The sequence below is a fragment of the Anopheles coluzzii genome, chromosome 3, assembly GCF_943734685.1.
Source record: "Anopheles coluzzii chromosome 3, AcolN3, whole genome shotgun sequence".
NCBI classification, from domain to species: Eukaryota; Metazoa; Arthropoda; class Insecta; order Diptera; family Culicidae; genus Anopheles; species Anopheles coluzzii.
In genome coordinates, this window is record NC_064671.1 from 80212698 (window position 1) to 80229887 (window position 17190).

Genomic DNA, 17190 nt, shown 5'->3' on the forward strand with positions numbered 1-17190 from the left:
AAATATGCTTTTTTCAACTAATTAATGTATTAAACAGCTTTGATTGATGATTATTATGAATGATTATTAGCTACTTTTAGGACTTTTAAGAATGAAAAATTGAACCCTGCGGCACAGTGTGTAAACAAAACAAATGACAGCTCTACAGAATCGCTGAACATGTCTACACCTACATCCGAACAATTCTATATCTCGCTGAAATAGTCTATTATATGCCTGAACGAATCTACAACTCGCTGAACATGTCTATATAATGCTCGAAAACCCTGTATCGGAATTGAGCCTTATCAAGTAATTAAATAAGTCTACTCAATAATTTTCAATGTTCATTTTCACGTCAGAAGGCTTAACAAATTTAAAAGAATGGCAACACCGACTAAAGATGTTAGTTTTGCTCCCAACATATCATCTCGATCATATACGGTTGAGTTGTAATGATTGTAAAGCTCCCGGTCCATCTAGCTTCGGTTAACCTACGTGCTCCTACAGTTGAAGCATTTATATCTATTGTCTGTTTTGTCCTTCAATATTTCATTCATAAGGATCTAAACACATTTGCATCGAAAAAAACCCATTAACACTCGAGTTCAACTGAGCAGAATCAATCAAAGAAATGGTCCTTCGAACGCGATCAAACTTTAAAACTTAAACATCTGCTGACATACTGGGCCAAATTTACGCTCCCAAACGATCACATACACGTACCCAGTAAAGTGAAACTGAATGAAAACGAATTTATTGTTTCTATCGTTCCAAATGGTTGCACCCGTTTGGATGAAACAACATATGGTGTGGGGTTATTTTTGCTACCATTTCAACTGTCAGTCAAAGACACACATCTTTTAGAAGACGACTTTAAACCCTCCACCACAACATTCGCTGCTCAAGCAACTGGAACATCACTGCTCATACACACGCTCGAGTGAGTGTTTACCGTTTAAAGATTAATATGCACTTTCTGTTAGTCGCAGTTAGACGCAGAATGCACCAGATGCACACAGCTCGCACGTAAACATAAACAATTCAGCGATGCGAGATCCATCTTTTTTTAGAATTTATGTTTTCCCAATTCTTCAATTTTGACCATCACTGGAACCTGTAGAAATAATTAATCGCTTCCCACAATGCTTTCCTAAGCTACCCGACCCGGTTGCATTCGTTACCTCTTGAAGTGCGCTTGGCCCACTTTATCAACGCCTTCAGAAACTCTTCGACGGTGGTGGTGTTTGAAGCAGCGCTTAAGATGAAGACTAAACTGGACCTCTCTGAAGAGGAAAGCCACAACCGATTCCGACCACCAGTACACACACGCTTCCGATAGCAATTTCTATTTGACAAACACTTCGCGGTGACCACAAAGCGGACTGAAAGAAGGCACAATCACACAGACACAGACACACTTTCAAACACCTTTTTATTTTAACAAGCACCTTTGCGAGATAATGGCGACAAGAAAATGCACGATTTTAGGTAAAACAATCACAATTTCGATAAAAAACGGCACCACACTAATACAAACGCAACGGGTTCAATTTGAAAGGGCATTAAAAGGGCTTCTTTATTTTGTTTTTTTTGTACTCTATTCCTCCCATTCACTTTAAAATTCACTCCACAGAGGGGCGCTCTCGGTTAAGCTGCAAAAATTTCAATCAACCAGCTCGTTATCGGCTTCCTTCCGTGCCCGTGGTAACACTTTAATTAAACATTAAAAAAAACCCTGTTTTCCGCATTTAACATTCATTCAACGATTGATCCCAAAAACATGAAATGGGAAGCGGCTCCCGGGACACACCGCAGCAAGAAACATCTGTTTCGGAACTGGAAATTTCGGTAAACAAAAACAAAAAAAAAACTTCAACACGCACCCGTGGGTCGACAGTATTGCGGACGAGACACACAAAAACCCTTCCCTCTCCCTTGCACTACCTGTGCCCGCGCTCTCTCTCTTTTTTATACACCTTTCCAACACTCTCAAACGCACACATACAGCAACAACACTTTACGGTGCAGCATAATCCGGTTTTGCTCGTGCAACATAAAGCGCAAAGACACACTCACACACACACACACTGACGCACAAGAGAGCATAAACTGGGTATACTGGGCGACTGCGTAAACCACATGCAGCCTACCAGCACACACACCAACACACCAACACACCGCTGCCGCCGACACACGCGTTCGATCTTCGACTCTTCGAGCGGGCCCCGTAAACGCAACAGCTCGATTGGAGGCTGGATAGAATGGCGTGCGTGAGTGAGCGGGACGGCGGACAGACGGATACACATACAGCATCAATTTGCCAGCAATGCAGCTGCTGCTGCCTCGTTTTGTGCTGTTTTGTGCTGGCTAAATTCCAGGAAAAATGGAAGATGGATCAAACACGTTTTGGCCCGTTTCGAAATGCAACCGGGAATTTAATTTCAGGCATAAATTAAATGTAACGCTGACGTTACAGCACTAAAACACAATAGAACACTTCAAAAAGATACACCAAGCCACAGCCACAGACAGCGGGAAGAAGGGGTTTCTTCGATGCAAAATTGCAACCAGCACCACCGAAACGACCTGCAATGCAATGGCCACCTTTAACACCTACACGAAAGCCACTTTTACCCGATGCCCTTTCCTTCGAAAAATGCGCACCCGCAATTAATTGAAATAGTTTCACTCTTTGATCTCTGCGTGAACAACCAACACTTAAAATGCAGATTCACCACACAAAACAAGAGAGCGAGAGAAAAAACCAAAAAAACACACACTCGAAACAGATCTTCGCCAGCATAAAGAAGCGCGCGTCCGCCGAGAAAGACCTTCGCCGTAAGCGACCGCGAGCAGCGAACTAATGTTGCGTGCGGAAACGGGACGCGAACAGAGCCGCCACCACGGTGCTGGCCGGCTAGCGCGTGTGTTGGTGAGCGGGTTTTAAATGCACTGTCGCTTGTATACGCTGTCTGTGTGTGTTTGTGGCTGTGTGCGTAAGTGCTTTGTATGCCCGTCGCTGGCGGTATAGCATAGGGCAACATAGGGCTTTGTTGTTTTTTTCTCTCCCGTCCTTTTCCGCCTCCCTTTCGTACCTTTCTGTCCTGCTACCAGAACCCGCTTCTCTACGGCGGCCGATCGGCAAGGCAGAAGGTAGGCGAAATCTTTAAAACGATTGTGACTCGGTGGCGCAGACTTACGGTGCGGACTGCTGCTGTGATCGGTTCACTGCAGGTCAGCAAAAATTATCAACAAGCGCCCGCGATGCGTAGGGGCGCATTTCCTACCGGGTTTGTTTAGTGCGCCAACCGGGGGGGGGGAGTTGTTTTCTATGATGTGCGGGTTGAGGGTTTTTTTCTGCTTTCCTTTCGTATGCCATCTTACATTATGAAAATTAGAGGCAAATTAGAGGGTTTCAATCTGTTCGATTGTATTTTGGAAAGCAATTTCTTTTTTCAATTCAATTTGATTTCTACAATTATTAGATTGGATTCAAATTCAATAAACGAATCATCAATATGCAAATTTTGGAAGTTAAACTCACAGACGAACCAAAAACGGAGGATACAAATGTAAGGTAGATTATATATATTTTATAATGTACCTTGTAATCTTATGAGAGAAACAATAATTTGATCGATTTTATTTATTTAAAAAGCCTCTTAACACGTTAAGCGCCGTGTCATATAAATTCGCATGACGGTTTTGCTCGCCGTTCAGCTTTGCATCTGACGCTCAGTAAATCTCTTGAGAACGAAAGAGGTAGGAAAGAGAGAACGAGAACGACATGTGCTACGCCGCTTATCGCAATGAAACAAAAGAGTGATAACAATTGCACGAGAAACTGTCGCTCTCATCGCTCTCTTGCCATGCGCTACGTGCTCACTCAAAAACTGTGACGTCAGGCCGGCGGTCAAAGTGTTAATATGAAGACGAATAGAACTGAAAACACGATTTTTTTGTGAGACTTTAATCAGCTCCAAGTCCCTTTTTGAGTCCATCTTCCTCCTAATGAAATTCCTCTTAATGTTGATCAATGCAGAGAAATAAGATACAATTGAAGCAGTCTTCCCAAAAGATAAAACATAAATTTGAACGCAGACTAATTTATGTAAGAAGTCAAATAATGGAGTTTGTGATAAATTAAGCATTAGAATGTTGATAATTGTTAAGATGTAACATGCTTCATGTCCGTTTAATAGCTATTGTACATTAAACTTAACTGGTGATAGACATTGGGGTTATAAAAACATATATTTTTTAGATTTTGATGTACACATCACAAAACCTGCAAATGATGGTACGGTTAAACATCACTAACAACAGCAATGTGTTTCATTTTCAACAACATTAAACTTCCAATATATAATCGAAAAATGGAAACTTCTTTTAAGCCTTTTTGCCTTTTTTACCTTAAAATATGGAATATATGTTGAACCAAAAAAATATATCAACTTTATCAAACTTATTTATAATGCAATTGAATGATAGGAATCTTCACATTTTACACGTATCCGAACCTTCTTTGTAACTGTTTTGTCCCAGCCCCATTTGCCGAGACTCCCGAATGCTAATGCTTGAGCATACCATTGTCATTTTTATTGATCACCCCAAACCAATCTCCTCCCCGATCAGTGTTCGATGCCCCTGCTCACAGCTTACATGGGCGCAGATGAGCATTCAAACAAGATTGTTCATTTTTGATGGGTAGTTCTTTTATTCACTTTCGCTTTCCCTTCCTTCAACGTCCATTGGTGTTCCAGATTCATGCGATGTGCCCGAAAAACTCGCGTGCTCTATTTAATTCGAGATTTTGTTTAGAAACACGGTAACCCTCTTCTCCAGCAGTTGCCGCCTCCATGAGTGGAAACAAACGCAACCAGCCACCATTCGAAACACATTCACAGACACAAACACATACAGGAGAGAGGAAAAAAAACAACTAAGATAAGATAAACTCCAAAACATACTCCTCCGGGGATGAAGAAGCACACCGGGCCACCACTCCCCGTTGAAGATAAGGAAACGAAACGAGCGATCGAGGACAAGCGCAAGCCAACGGGAACAAAATAAACATCAGCGCAAGATTAGTATGCAACTGCAACGGCCGGGGTATGATCGGGATCGGGTCGGTTTGCGTGTAGCGCTGTACGGTTTTAGGAATCAAATTTCGAACAGCAACAGCAACTTTGTAATGAAAAGCACTTCACGACCAAAAGGGCAATGGAACCGTAAAAAAACGCGTTACGAGTTGAACGAGTGCCTCACTAGTGGCAGTTCAAGTGACCGATTCGATGGTTGGAGCTGTTTTTTTCCTTTCGTTATTTTCGGAGTACTGTTGGTTGATTACGCTGACGGTAGCAATAATGTGGTTTAAGATTGGGGCCCCCTTACGGCAGTTTTATAAACACCTTCCAGTCGACAAAAAAAAAACAACGGAATTCAAAGTTGTAGAGACATATGTTTATGTATCGGATTTACACACACACACACAAAATTAAGACATATCAAGTTCATTGATGGAATGGAATGACGAGGCACAAAAGCCAGCATCTTAGTGGGGATGGGATTTCTTTATTTACACTAAGCGTGAAATTTGATCACGATGATATCTAATGTCAGTTGGATTGACTCTCCAAAGGAGAAATTTACTTTAATTTCGGTCGATGGAAGGTTTCTTGAATGGCGGAAGTAATTACACGTTCTGTGGACAAACAAATATACGTGTGACAGGATATTGAATGACTTCCGATTGATCTCGATTCTAGGTTGGTGTAGCTTCTCCCCAAAACCCAGGTATTAATTTTTATATTTGAACCAATTCCATGTTTAATTACTGTTACCAAAGCTGTCAAATGCGAAGAGGCAAGAATGCATGCTACAGTTTGATCTTCGCATACATGGTAGCATGTGATTAGGTGTACTTTTCGACTTCTTTACAGTTTCGTATGTTGTTCCGTGTTATTAGATAGAAATTTCATTTTAAATTGCTTTAAGGCAGTTCTGATAGACACACAAGTAACTAGTGTCGTTTAGTCTGAAGCTGGATCTTAGTTATTCCACCCAATATGGAAATTTCAAAATTCTCATCTCCTTTTGAGTTTCTAGAAGATCCTGAATTCCCAATCCTGAGTTGAAATGTGATCTTAAACTTCAAGATTCTTGTTAGATTTAACATTCCTGCATAAGGATTTTGAATTGACATGTTATTGGAGAATCAAGATCAGTTAATAAGCTTAATAACCTTTTATGATGATGACCGATGGGGTGGTCCCGTGGTACAGTCGTCAACTCGAACGACTCAATAACATGTTTGTTTCAAGCCTAGAATAGACCGTCCCCCGTAGACTATCCGGCTGCGTGGTGATGAATGAAGTCTCGAAAAGCTGCATAGGCCGGCATATCCGCGTAGGACGTTACGCCAAATAGAAGAAGATGTTGACCGATAATGCTCCAGAGTTTTCATAAACTCGTAAGCAAAGCATTAGCTCACGATAACTCCAAGTGAATATGTTATATTCATATAAAAAAAACGACAATTTGTTCTTCCTATATCAAAAATATAACACACAGACACCAATTTTAGAAGATATACAAGTTTTCAGATGAGCCTTCAAACCCTATCATCATCCAAAAAACAGGCGACATAAACATACACGTACCGCCATAGTCACACAGCCGTCAAATTCCCACCATTCAAGCCTCATCGCCATCCCGTTTTGCAATCGACAACAGAACACCAAACGAAGGAAGAAAAAAAACTCCATCCTTATCTGTGAAACTCTAAGTGTGCCCCTGTCCATTCTGGATCACCCCGATCGATCGTTCTTCACTGACACTGCATGCAAATGGAAAGCCACTCAACCAAGGCCAGTTCGAAGCAGCGTGTATGGGGGTCGTCGCTTTTAAAAACTCAACTTGAAGCATTTCCACAGCGGGCATCCACTGCATGGGAGTGCTACAACTGTGTGTGTAGCATTGCACCACGCACATTCTTCTGCTTCAAACAGCTCTGCTTCTCGAGCGAGGCCACTCGAGAGATCGAATCGGAAAAATAAATACTGTTTTTCCAAAAGCGGAGGAAAGTCGGACGCAGTTGGTAGTGGATCGGATAAGCATCGCACTCGCCTTCCGGATTGTGGGTTGGAATTCTTTGAACCCTCGTCCCCCTCCCGCACCGGACCAGGGAAACACACACACATACACCAGTGGGGGGGCACAAACATCTGGTTCTATCAAACTACGGATACAACGGTGCAAACCGAGCCGCAGGCCAGTGTTGGGATTGGCAAAGGAAAAAAGAATCTCGCCTGACCATCAATGGCGTGAGGTGGCGAGGTTTGTGCTCCACACATTTTTCAACCACCTTCGACTTGTATGTGTGTGTGTGTACGTGTGGTAGGAAAAGGAAGAATAAAAAAACAGGTAAAAGGAAACTGGCACCGGAAACATGCTAATGCACTTCCTATCATTGCATCCGCGAGCTTCTCAGCTATGGTGGTCTTCCCCCAGCACAGAGTAGGAATGGGCATCTACATTTTCCTGACAGGTTACATGCAAGGAGGCGTGTATATGTGTGTGTGAAAGCAAGTGTTCCAGGTCAAGGATGGCACATGGCGCTTGCACACAATGTCGAGAAAAAAAGAAGCAAAGAATAGGATGGAACTTCCACAACTAAGTGGGCAGACCAACACACGGATTGCAACAATCCGGCGGTTTTCTTGCGACTTGCCGTTTTCCTTCGCCCAAAAGCGCTCGTGCACGGCGCAGTTGCAGCTTCTTGTAGCCAAACAGCTCGCCTCCACCATTCTCGAGGCTCATGCTTGGTGCAAATTGTATTTATGGTAGCGCACCATGTACGATTGTATGAAGGGCTGCCGCGCTTTGGACAGCTGTATGCAAACACTGCCTGGAGCTTGGCAGGCAGCCTTGGGTAGGGAGCACATGTGCACCGAAATGCTTTGCGAGCTCTCCGGGGCCGGGGACACAGGCATCTCTGTACACATCTTCATCCATCGCGCTCTGTTGCTTTCGCCCGCGCGGGAGACAGTGGAAAGAAAAGTCTGAGGATTCTGAGGAACGCTTTGCCACACACACTCGCCGCTCATCCTTCCTGCAAAAATGGAAGAAAAGGGCAATCCTGTGGCCTTTCGTGATAGGTGAAAAATAGAGAATGCACCCCAACATTCCCCGGTTTAAATCTCTCACTCACACGGGGAAAAATGGGAAAATCCCGCTCCGAGATGCGAAAGGGAAGCCGGTCGAAAGAGCGGAAATGGTATGTGCGCTTACATGCGGAATAACAACTTTCTTTTCAGGAGTGGTTGTAACTACCGTAGTGCATCATTACCCACACGTGCGGGAGGAAGTTTCGGTCCGTGTCTTTTCAATTCCACCCCTTGTGAGCTATCGGGCGATGCGGATTGATAAGTGTGCGGAGAAATGACTGCTCCACCTGCAGTTTCAATTATGAATTTTACATGCTGATCCAATGGAATTGAATTCAACAAAAGTTAAGGAATTCCAGATAACGTTAAGTATGTTCAAAGTGTAAAATGATAAATTCTGGAAAATAAAACTTAGTGTCGCTTGCTTTAATAAGGGTTCTATCCACCCATAAATTTATTCATGAGCACATTTTTAAATCATGTAGCAAACTCATAATCTTATGAGCAACAAGGTTGATAGCAAAGCAAACAGTAATTCAGCAAACAACACTTGGCCATCAACAAGGACCTGAAATACGATCCTGATCTTATGTGTCAAACAAATAACTAATATTTAGGTACATATATTTCAACCAAAACATGAAGGCACCGCTCTCCGAGTGGTTGTTTCAAGTGTTTAGGTAAAGAGGCTCTTTTCATGGAGAAGAGGACGTTTACTCAATAACAAATCCACATGCTCTAGGTCGCTCCGCGGTCAATCAACGGAACTTCACGCGTTAAATGTAGCTCAGTACGCTCTTTGCAGTTAATAGCGGTTCGGGGTAGAGCTCAAGGGTCGTAGCTCTGGGTGTCTTGCACACGTGCTGCGTTCAGGCGTTTATAGTTAAATGTTTTCCATTTTCAGTATTTGCTGTAACTTGGAGATATTTTCTAAATTTCTACTTAGCATTTAAAATTCTTCAAACTGTTTAGATTTTTCAAATCGAATGATAATTTGTACATGATTACAATGTAATGCCACGCTGAAGAAGCCATGCTTGTTCTATTGCCTCGCTTATTTCAAGTGCGTTTCCCTAGATCCTTTACAACTCATAAACATGAAGCAACACCAGCATGCAACATGGTAAGGAATAAACATTTACACAGATACACAACCCCAACCCTTTCCACCCACTACCTATCAAACCACTGCAGACCACCGAATGGAAGAAGAAAAAAACACAAAACCAAACGAAAACCCAAGCAAAATACAGAAAGAAATCGTAACGTTCTTCTGATGCAATGCTGTATGCAAAACATTTCCGAATGGATGTATCCGACCGGGTGAATGAGTTGCATTTATTGCCACAATAGTAAACCTTCCCGTTTCCCCACTTCTCAAACACACGTGCAGCCCCGGTCGGTAATGCTACCCCCTTCGCATAAGCGGGATTTAGCAAAGGAATAAAAGATTGAAATGAGAGGAAAAAAAATGAAAAAAGAAGCCACCACACATTCATTGAAGTGGTGGGCGCAACCGCTGCCATTCGAAAAAGAAAAACGCAGCTTGTACCGATGGTCGTATGCATTTTTAAAATGTATACATTTTCCACCGTATAGAGAGCACACACACGCGCGCGCACACACAAATATACTCTGTACTCTCAGGATGCAACCGCTCAGATCTGCCACTGTTGCCACTTATCATTGGCACTTGATGCGGCACTGATGTTGATTTATTTTACAGGATGATGATACTACAGCATCGCCGGGAAGCGAGCGCCCGGGAAAGGATTATGATGCCCGCGTCAAGTTATCCCGGCGGGTCCGGAACAGGATCAAGTAACCTGAAGTGCACCGTCTCTAGCAAGTGGTAGTGCACTCTTTTTATTGCAATTTTCTGTGCAGTGGTGTCGTGCTGTGCATTATTACTCAGTGCATTACCGGTGATTGTCAAGTGCACAGTAAAGCATGTAAACATGTGTTTGGGCAAAGTAATGGAACAGGATTACGCAGGCTTGAAAATGCGGTTTTTGGAATCGGTATTTTTTTGCATTTCAGTTGCGTATTTTTGGAGAAATTTTAAGTTTAACAACACGAATGTGGACCATTTTGCTGTATGTACTCACCATGTTGAGAATGTTTTGAAATAGATATGTTCGTGTATTTTGAAGTATTAAACCTTAAGCTTCATGTTTATCCAGCACTCACTCTCCATCAGCTCAGCTCAACGGTCGTATCTATCATCCGTGAGATATATGACGTATTTATTGGACCACAGCTGAACAAAAGCTTCCACTGGAGACTGCCAGCACAACCAGAAGCGAGTTCCTCGAACGCAAATAGATCCTGTGCTCCCTTTGCAGGATACACACAAAAAAGACACCGAAAGACTATCTCAAACCACCAACATACTCCGATGTCATCCATCAGGCCGTGTATATTACCGGCCGGTGCGATCTCTGCAGTGGGTAGACGGCCGTGGGGATTCGGATTCCGCAACTGACACCAGCGCACGCTGGAGCAATGTGCACCAAAAGCAGTGCAAAGCGGGGGGTGATCCGCGGGATAGCGCAGAAAAATGACAATTCAAAGCGCCCGGTTCCAATTTGACCGCAATATGGTGCGCCAGCTGGTTTTGAGGGATGCATTTTTGGTCCTTCGAACCGGATCCGCGTCCTGTCGGCTCGTCGTCAGCAGGCACTGAGCTTGGGAAATAGCCCTGTCGTGAGCAATTCTACAGCACGCATCCGTTCACTGCAGAATTGAACCCCATTTTGCAACGGCTCTGGCACTGGTGGGTTGCCATACAGCGCACAGTGGCCGTATCGGTTTCTGTCGCTTCAGTAGTTCCATGCGCGAGCTGTCCCAAAAGTGAGACATCGTTGATTTGGCGCGAAATATTCATGCCATCAAGCAGAACGCGGTACGCTCACAGCAGCAGGCCTTTGGTTGGTGGAATGCATTTTTCAACAGATGTCGCATTGGCAGGCTGAGCCCTAAAACTGTAGAAGCGAAGTTAGTATTGGCAGTGCTGACCGAAGAAGATTTTTTTTTTTTTGCTAACTGTTAAGTTAGGTCATGCATGTGTTTGATATGAACAAACGACATAACTTTATTACTTGATAACCTAGCATTTATTAACGTTCCAGGACAGCAGAAATGTATCTTTTAAGAGGACAATGGAAAGCTTGCAATATTTATTGTTTCGTTTTCTTGCTTGAAATAGTTTTAAAGCAGCCGTTATAATAATTGAATGTATTTTTTCATTCGGCATCATTTCATGCGCTTCATATGATTCTCGGCATACAATAATTTGTTATAAGAACAAACTAGTGAATTGCACTGTAAATTTCGTCTAGAGTATCGAATAAATCATTCCAATTTATTCAATCATGTTTCATTGCGAGAATTAATGTTGTTTTCTGTTCTTTTAGGCTACCATGCTACCATGAACCATGCCTGTATCGGAGCATATCATTCCTTTCTTACACAAGCAGATGAGATATATTTATTTACAATAAATTACTAATGAGTTGTAAAGCTTCTTCATTCAAGATCACAATCAATACCTGAATTAATGCACTTCCCCAATGCGCTATAATTGAATTAATGAAGAACCACACAAACAAACGCAAACAAGAATTATCATTTATCTTAACAATATGACACATAAGCACCAAACGTTATCTAACCGCCACAGTTTCGCCACAGCTGTGGAAGGTTCATCTGCGTCCAGGCGTTGCCTCATCTTCAAAATCAGAGGAACCCATCTATTAATCATCCTGTCCAAAGGCTAAACCGAATACGTTACAGTAACCACTCCCAACAACTACACGCCACGGGTTGACCAGAGTCCCTTTTTGGGCAAGGGCAAGGGAAGCTTATAAAAACGAGTGTTTCTTTCAAATCGACCATAGCAAAATATCTCCGGAGAGTTTCCTTGCCCGTTTTCCTTCCGCAGCCCGAACTGCAAATGCTGAAACAGAACGACGGCTCAGAGAAAAACAGCATCCCCACTCCAGGCTAGTTCTTCGGGTTTGCTCGTTTGCTGGGGGTGAAAGCTTAATTGAACGGAAAAGCTACAGATTGTGGTTTTGCGTTTGGTTCTGCGTTTTGTTACAACGATTTGTGTTCATTTCACCAAATCCCATTGTGCACTAAGAGGTGGCATATTTTGCATGCGAAAGGTTAGACGACAACGACGACGGCGACAAAGCTTGTAGACAAACGGATGATGAGGACGATGATGATGATGACGGTGATGGGTGAAAGGGGGCTTGCACGGCGAGAAGTGAAACCGTGCCATCAGATGGCGCCTTTTGAGCATGATAAATGTTCCACCGGGAATGTGCATACTGTTGCAAGTGGAGGGGGAAAAAAAGTGAGCATGGATGAGTGCCGCCACATACATACACACACATTCACGGAGAAAAATGGAGCAGGACGATAGGGAAAAACCACGTAGAAAAGTGTCACCACGGTCGACACATTCCAGACTTTCTCCCATTCATCGGATTTAGCTGCCGGATGCTACTTAGGCGAGCATTTCTCAAAATGCAAATACTGTTCGTCTCCGTTAGCGGGGGGGCCCAACCGGGAAGAGGCATCGAGCAACGTGCGGTACACTGCACATAGCTAACGCTGGTCGGGAGCGAGCGAAGGAATGCAAGCGCAACAGAGATTTACACCTCTCCGGTGCCACCAGTGCGGTACCGAGGCGTCGACCGTACCGGGCACCTAATCTATGCTAAATCGTATGTTAAACGATCCGTACTTATTTGAATGTATCTGGCCGCCATTGCACTCAATTTACATGCATTTGCAATCAAGAGGCTGGGAGAAGGAAGCCCGGGATCGGGGATTACCATCAACCCATTTAATGAAGCTGTCTGGAAATCAAACGATGGGATGATATGTTAAGAGCCGTATGCTGTAGCTTTCATGAAGTGTGCAGTCGGATGAACGTCTTCTAATAAATTCAGCATGCAGCTGTGATTAAATAGTTCCAGCCATATTTTCCTTTTTCTTTCGGTGGCTCTTTTACCAGTGCGAGATATTCAAATAATACTGCATAGCTTTATAAATTGTTTACGCTTGACTTATCAATTGACTTTGCGTTTGAATTATTCTCCACCACAATGTGCACAATGTCCAGCTAAATTAAGTCCCGCTTTCTTCGTCCTAAAAGAGTGCATCAATAATGTCCCTTGCGTCAGCCGCATGCCCTCTTTGGGACTGTTCTCCGACTGACTATTTATGACGCATTGCTCCTCCATTCTTGCGATGGACCGTTGGCGAAGCACATGCTCCTTGCCGACATTGCGGTGGGTAGTAGGACCGATGTCCAATGAGTGTAATGCTTGAGCAAATTATTTGCTTAATTAAGTTGGCGCGAGGTCAAGCTTTCTGACTCAGGAATTCCCACCGAGAAAGGTTTCGACTCCGATGGAAGGAATGGTTTATGAAAACCAATGCAACTGCTCTTAATTCAATTAACGTTTCATTTATTGGAAGAGAATGGCAAACCAACGCGAGTAAATAATGGCCATTTTGTGAAGACTTTGTTGGTTACTTTAACAACCTTGCTAAATAAAAGCGTGAGCGTTGAGTGATCGTTACATTCCAAGTTGAAAGATCTTCTGGTATTCTATATAGAATGTACTAAAAATCTATATTCGTATCAGAAGAGATTCAAAAATATTCTTACGCCTGTCGCAAAATTCAACTGAAATATCAAAAATCTTCTCAATTGTCTTGTAAAATTATCATCGTCCTTATAAAAGTTCAAAAATTTATGACTTACAGACAAACATAAGTACATTGAAATCAAAATGTTATGCCTTAGAAGCAAACATTGATGCACAATGTCAAAAATGTATGCCCTAGTGCCAAAATTTGGTGGCAATGACAGTATCAGAACATACAAAATCAAAATGGAGACATCTGCTGCATTTTTCATATCTTTTGCAGAACAGTTTCAACTAAGCCTACAAGTATAAGTGGTATGAACGGACCTTGACTGACATCGGATGTTGTACTCCCGATTTCTGATGCAACTTAATAAAATGGATAACCTGCTCAAGCGAATGGCATGATTTTTTGTGTTAAATCTTATGATCCATTAATCTTTTTGTAAAATAACGTCATATGCTCAAGCTTCTTATATTACGGAAAACGCATCACATGATATCATTTTTATCACACTTAAGAATTTAGATAAGATAAGATATTACTAGCATAATCTGTTTTAGCATACAACGAATCTCACTGCTATGATTAGTGTCAAGTCCGTTATCAATTTGTAACTATTGCTGAACTTATTTCAGTTTGAAAATGATTTCGAAAATAGCTTAAATTATACGGAATAGTACCAATTCTATCCAGTTTGTAACCTGGAACTTAAACCAATCCAAACTCGGTCCAGAAACAGTATTTATCCGAATTTTAGTTGATCTACAAGAACATAAATACGACTTGTTGGTGTCCTATTCAACTTATGCATTGACTTATAAAGGTTTTACTTAATATAACGCATAAAATTTATTTTTTGACTATCTAAGAGAAGACATGAAAAGACCTATTCAATCCTTCAGTATCTTGGATAGATCTGCTGAAAATGTAAATGCCTACGAAAAGTCACCACACGGCATGTCAGCGCACCAAAAGGCTGCTCTTTCTATTCCATTAAGCTGCTTTCCACCCACAAGAAGCTTTTCACTTACCACCCAACACACACCGACACACACACACACAAACTACCCGCAAACGCTAAATCCCTTCAATTTGTTAGTCAAACCACAGGAACAAACTAGCATTAGCAAGCACACCCATACCGAAACGTACCCGCGGTACCCGGATCCCCGTACACACCGGGCTGCAAAGGTGTGGAAAACGCTTTTCCAAAAACGAGAAGAAATCATTTTCCGGTTCTTAGCGAACAGAGAGTTCAGCACCGTCGGTACCATCCCACCGACTTATGCCAATAAATTAAACATACCGTTTTGTGTGGCTCTGAGGGAGATGGTGTGTGATCTATGAATATTCCGTGCGCGGCAAGTGATATTATTTGCCACGCTTTTCCAATGTGCCATTTAACCCTCCCCCCTCTCCACACTGCATGGAATGGAATTAATTCCGCACCAAACTCAATTCCGTGTCACGTAATGCCGAGCCAGTCAGAGTTTGCTGACGCCGGTGACTTTTGGTCGGGACGCCGGGACTGAACGGGCAACCGCAAACACGAAAAGTCACCGTAGTAAGTTTTCGCTCGCACGGGATTAGATATTAGAGCTGGAGGTGGTTCGATTAGTCATTGCGAAACGGGTTGTTCGGGACGTTGGAAGGGTGGGTTGTGTAGATGGGCATGTGTGCACGGTTAAGCAGCTTAGCCGCACTCGTTAACCGTAATTGTCCGGGTGGAAGATGTTGCCATGAACAAACTGAACTTTCTTCATGCTGAGGATGGGTGGAAATTTTTCAAATCCTATTTCCAATTTCAATAAATATTCCATTTTTTCCACTTCTTGCGTGTGCTCTGCAATAGCTTGAAAGGATAATAATAGCTCACAATGATTGCGTCCATGATTTACTACCCTTCCCCATAAAGTGTGCAAATGTTTGAAGTGCAATAAAGTGAGGCACAAAATCCAATCATGATTAAATTTACGACCCACCGGCACTTACCGGGTCTGATTCCAGCCTAAGCATTGCCATTTTTCCCCTTTTGTCAAGGATCAGAATTATTATCCCATTTTATAACTCTACTTTTGCCTTTATCAATCGTGGCCCTCCGTTTTTTTTTACTTTTCTCATGCTGACATAATACACAGAATATGCACAAAAAACTGAAGTTTTTTTTCTCCCCTACACACCTATTGGACGCGAGAGGGGCTAGATCTTCACACCCGCCCTGCTATTCACACCCGCCCAAGCGGTACCGGTTAACGAGCATTGAATAATCCGCAACCCCACTCCGGACGAGATAGATAGAGCCATTACGGTGCGGGGCGACAGCGGAAAAAAGGGGTACCGACTCAGGAACATATTTTTAACTCCCATAAAAACCATTACAACTTTGCCTATAAAGATAAAAATGTTGCGCTACCTGGATAGTATTGCCCGACCGACCCGACCCGACCGACCACCGTGACTGTTTTGGCGCAATTAAAATATGCGCGAAAGTTTTGTGCCTGTGTTCGCGGAATCGTCTCGCCACGCGAAAAGCGCGCGATAAATGCACCGGTTTGCGCCCTGCGTCCCCTCCCCGTTTTGAGGTCTACCATCCATGGGCCGGGCGCATCTCGTTCATATTTGTGCGAATGGGTAATAGTAATAAAATGTAAATCGGTTTTTGCCGCTGCCCACACACGTCTCGGCCTAAACCGTACGTTTACGGGGTGTGTTGGACAGGTTGGTGGTGGGTATTAAACCTGCTGAGCCTTCAGTAATTAAAAATTGTTCACGTGCCAATCCGGTTAGCCACGGTGGGCCGGTCGGGATGGATTTTAGATTAAATGCACCAGTTTTGCATAGTAAGTAAGCTGGGAATAAAGTGAACTACGGTGTAGGTTGAATTGCGGGAAAGGATATTACTTCTATTATTTAGCGCAACTCTTTGACAATAGTCCAGTTGTATGATATAAATAATAATAAATAAATTGAAGTATGAAAAAAGCAGCTTAATAGCTTGAAGAGGATGGACATTTTAAAAGGACAGTTGAGCCACTTTTTAATCTAAAAATAAAAAGCGGGTAAGTCTGTTACATACAAAAAACGCTAGAATAGGCTAGAATTCTAAGAAATTAAAATAAATGAAAGGGCTTAATGCAGACCATTTATGCATTTCTAGCTATTTCTTCTTGATTAAAGGAGATCGATCTGGAAATATTACTAAAAAGTAAAGCAATTGCTTCTATCGTAAAACTTGTAAAAGTGGTTCGTTTCTTGAATTTCTTAATCTTGCTGCATTGATAGCTTTTAATTTAATTAAAATGTTTTTTAACTGTTCTTGCTGTTTTAGAACATATTCATTGAACACATAAAAAATTGCACATTTTAG

At 42.6% G+C, this 17190-nt stretch overlaps 1 protein-coding gene across 9 annotated transcripts in view; it reads right to left on the reverse strand.

Moving 5' to 3' along the window:
- The window catches only part of LOC120957438 (fat-like cadherin-related tumor suppressor homolog), a 258528-nt gene that overhangs the window by 108124 nt on the left and 133214 nt on the right, over window positions 1–17190 (reverse strand). The window contains exons 1-2 of one of the 9 annotated variants that reach the window (XM_049609729.1): window positions 2761–2839; window positions 1164–1430 (exon numbers count right to left, since the gene is read on the reverse strand). The exons of the other annotated variants lie outside the window; for them this stretch is intronic. The gene's annotated coding sequence lies outside the window, so the exon portion shown is untranslated. Of the gene's footprint in view, window positions 1–1163; window positions 1431–2760; window positions 2840–17190 lie in introns of those variants that run through there. 9 annotated transcript variants of the gene reach the window in all.